The 3,861-nt window shown below is 44.3% G+C and overlaps 1 pseudogene; it reads right to left on the reverse strand.

Annotated features, from left to right (window-relative positions):
* Nucleotides 1-2,512: 2,512 nt before the first annotated feature.
* LOC133375699 (5S ribosomal RNA) lies at nt 2,513-2,631 on the reverse strand (annotated as a pseudogene).
* Between the last annotated feature and the right edge of the window lie 1,230 nt (nt 2,632-3,861).

Genomic DNA, 3,861 nt, shown 5'->3' on the forward strand with positions numbered 1-3,861 from the left:
TTCTGTTAGAACTTTCCCAGTCGCTATCAGATGGCTACCATAGCAACGACCCTGGCAGTCCGTTCCCAGACAGAGCATAGACATAACTCCCCCTTAACCACAGTTATGTCTTCAAACTTGCAGGCTTCATGGAAAACTACTAGAGACAGTAATGCCTACTGGTCGCCAGCCCAACAGCTTCCCTTTTTTCCATTAAGACTGCAAAATACACATGAAATACATCTCCATAATACATAGTCATACAATCATACATTTCTACAATACCTCTTGCAATACATTTCAGTACATTGCATTTTCAGTTCAGTACAGTTCAAACTTACATCTCAGTACATAGCAGTACATTTCAGAAACTCTCTGTACATTTAGCTAAAACGTTGTTCAATCAAACTTTGGTTCAACACATGTCAAATAAAGTGTCTCAGGATCCATGTCTACAACTTTATTCATTCCAGGACTTGTTATTAATCCCACAGTAAATCTGTCAGGCGGTTTGCCTAAATTCGCTCTCGTGGAGCGTCTTAAAGGAACCAGAGCCTCGGCTCTCTCTGCCCCCCCATTTGTGCTTGTGCTTGGCACAACCTGCGCAGGAGCTTCCATTTCCTCTGCTTTTCGTTTCTTTGATCTGCGTTTTCCAGAAATGAGCTCATTCAAAGCATCTCTGAGAGGTATTTGTGTACCTTCCACTTTAATGTCAACATCTGGCTGAAATTTCTGTGATTGTGTTTGTGTGTCATTTGTTCCTGTAAGAAGGACTGTCTCCCTTTGATCCCAAGGCTTTTCTGAGACTTTAATGCTTCTGCTCAGAATTAACTGCTGTGTTTCTGGACACCAAACTTTGAAATATGCATTCTCTTGTGCTCTAGGTGCACGTTTGCCACGTCTCTTACCCTGTGGCTTGTAAACTCGGCTGCGATGCACTCTTTCAGGCATCAGCCTGACTGCATTACATGAATACTGTGGCTGTGTGCTTTTAACAGCTGTCTTCTTACAGCTCTGGCGGTCATTCCCTTTCCGCCCCATTAAACTCAAGGCATCAGCACACTTCACACCCACGGTCATTTTAAACTGCCCTTGTGTCATGAAACCCTGACAGACAACATTTTCTCCTCTTTGCACCCAACATTTTCCTTTATCAAACCAGACTGAAAATTGACAACTCACCAGTTTGCCCACTGATAAAATATTATGAGCCAAGTCCGGAACGAACAAACAGTTTGACATTAGTCCAAGTTTGTCAAATTTAACCAGACCACGAGCTTTTACGGATTTCTGTGATCCATCAGCAAGTAAAACAAAGTCCTGCTCATCTGTAGACATGTAAAACAGACTCCTGTCTTTGATTAATATATGGCTTGCTCCGCTGTCGACAATAAAGTTAATTTGTTCCAAGTCTTTAGACTTCTGTTTACAAACAAGGTTCACACTTCCCTGCTTCAAGCCTCCGTCCCTGGAGTTTTGCTTGATTGCACAATCTTTACGGAGATGCCCACGGGCCCCACAGGCAAAACAAGACTTCAGCCGCTGCTGTTCCCGCTTGTTTTCCTGTCTGCTTTCTGCAGCCTGCTCCGGTTCGGCACATTTCTCTTCCTTGTTTCTGACAGCTCCCACCGGCTGGGCTCTCAGCACCTCCTGCCTCCGCTGCCATTCCTGGGACATATCCTGCAACGCATCCCATGTCTGTTTAGCCGACGGCTCATCTCTCACACACATCAGTAGAGAATCCGATAGAGCCAAGATTATAAACGCCTGTGCCCTCTGGTCTCGACGCTTCCAGGCCGCGGTCAGTACCGCCGGGGGTTTTTCTTCAATCACGTCCCATAAATCCTCTGTTATCAGCAAAGCTCTCATCCTCGGCTTCCAGCTGCCAAAATTCTTGTCATTAAGTCGTTCCATCGGCAAGCCTTCCCAGACAGGTTTACAGCCATGTTGCTCACCTCCATCTGGTTCAATCAATCAAGCTGCCCTCTCTGGAACTCCGTCTGCCGTTCAGACCAGCAACTTACTCCCGTGTAATGCGCTGTGGAGCGTAACCATCCTCTGCTACCACTGTTGGTGTGTGTGCGTTGTTGTGAAACAGCATACATTACGTTGGAGTTAAGTTGAGCAAGAAACTTCTTCAGAGCATGTTAAGAGTCTTTATTGAAAGACATTAAGGCCAGAGGCTTAAGAGTAAATACATGTAGAGATTCTTCAGTCACCCCCCTTCTGGTACATCTCTCTCCATAGATGAACACAAAAGACAGCCTCTCAGCTCAGAGGCATAATGCAGAAGAGAACAACACATAGACTCTGTTAGAACTTTCCCAGTCGCTATCAGATGGCTACCATAGCAACAACCCTGGCAGTCCGTTCCCAGACAGAGCATAGACATAACTCCCCCTTAACCACAGTTACGTCTTCAAACTTGCAGGCTTCATGGAAAACTACTAGAGACAGTAATGCCTACTGGTCGCCAGCCCAACATTTTCATGGTAAGAGGTATTCAGAAGTGGTTTCCCATTGCCTTCCTCTAAACCTACAGCACCCAGTATTCCCAAGAGGTCTCCCATCCATGTACTAACTAGGCCTGACCCTGCTTAGCTTCCAAGATCAGATGAGATCGGGAGTGTTCAGGGTAGTATGGTGATAGGTAAACTTAAAATAGAGAACAATAAATAATTCATAAAATGTCTTTCATATTTAACATATAATAATACATTGAACAAAAAAATCAGTAGAGTCTGTCAAGAAAGTCTGAATTTAAACTGGCTTTGTGGCAAAGAACTGAAGGGTTTTATCTTGTCTAAAATGGGGCCTCTGCATGAAGGCAGTGACTTTGCCATTTCATTTCACAGCTGAAGCTAATTAGGAGGCCTGAGCAAAAACACCTGCTTATCAGCTAAGGGCCTGGTACTCAAGGACACAAGACCTGAGAAGCTTTTAGGAGGATGAGACTGTTAGGCATGACAACTTGAGAGAGATTTGCATCATGAGAAAGCCCCCTGATTGGCTAATTAATTCTTGACTGTTACTAAGGGTTTTTCTATAAGAATAGGATTGGGAACTTTAGCCTTTGCTCCCCTGGGTTCCATCTTGCCTATAGGTGGTTACCTATGTGGGTTCCATTTCCAACTGCTACCCAAACTGTGCATCTCTGAGGAGATGTGGGACTATACAAACTAACTAATAGGTTAGTTAGTTTTCTTGTTTTGTTTTGTGATTGAACTCTTTGTATTTTACCTGGCCCCTCTGGGTGTGGGTTTTAAGGAACCAATTTGCTGCTATTAATTGTGTACTTATATTTAATAAAGCTATTTCTTACTTACCTGTGTGTGTTCATTGCAGAAGTACTGTGGCTCTGAATCTGGTACCTTGGCTACTTAACTGACTACTATATATTTGGTTATTTGCCTAAGGCTTCAGGACAAGGAGTGCTCTTTTGGCTCTTGTCTTTTTTGTATCCTTGGCAGGTCTATTTCTAGTGCTCTGGGTTTCCCCTTGACTCAGAGTGTTTGGCCAGTTTATGGGGTGGGGGCAGTCTACCTACCTTGCAGGGTTGTTGTTGGTTTACACAGCTCTGATAAGGGAGATATTTGCCAGGATCAATTGCCCTGGGTTTGGGAGTTGAGTCCTGGAATGAACTGGTCTTGGTCCAGGATGGGTTCATGACAGAGTCCATCACATAACATATCAGTGCAGTTCAAGGCCTAAACTCATTAGTCAGCAGCAGCCTTTGCAGCTACAGTCCCCAAATCAGTTGAAAATTGACCAGATAGAGAACAGGGAACCCAGCCTTATAAGATTCAAGGCAATGGTTACCAGACACTTTGAACACCAGCTGGCCATACAGTTATGCAGAATGAAGCAATCTCCTCAGCTAGC

The sequence above is a fragment of the Rhineura floridana genome, chromosome 1, assembly GCF_030035675.1.
Source record: "Rhineura floridana isolate rRhiFlo1 chromosome 1, rRhiFlo1.hap2, whole genome shotgun sequence".
Lineage (NCBI taxonomy): Eukaryota > Metazoa > Chordata > Lepidosauria > Squamata > Rhineuridae > Rhineura > Rhineura floridana.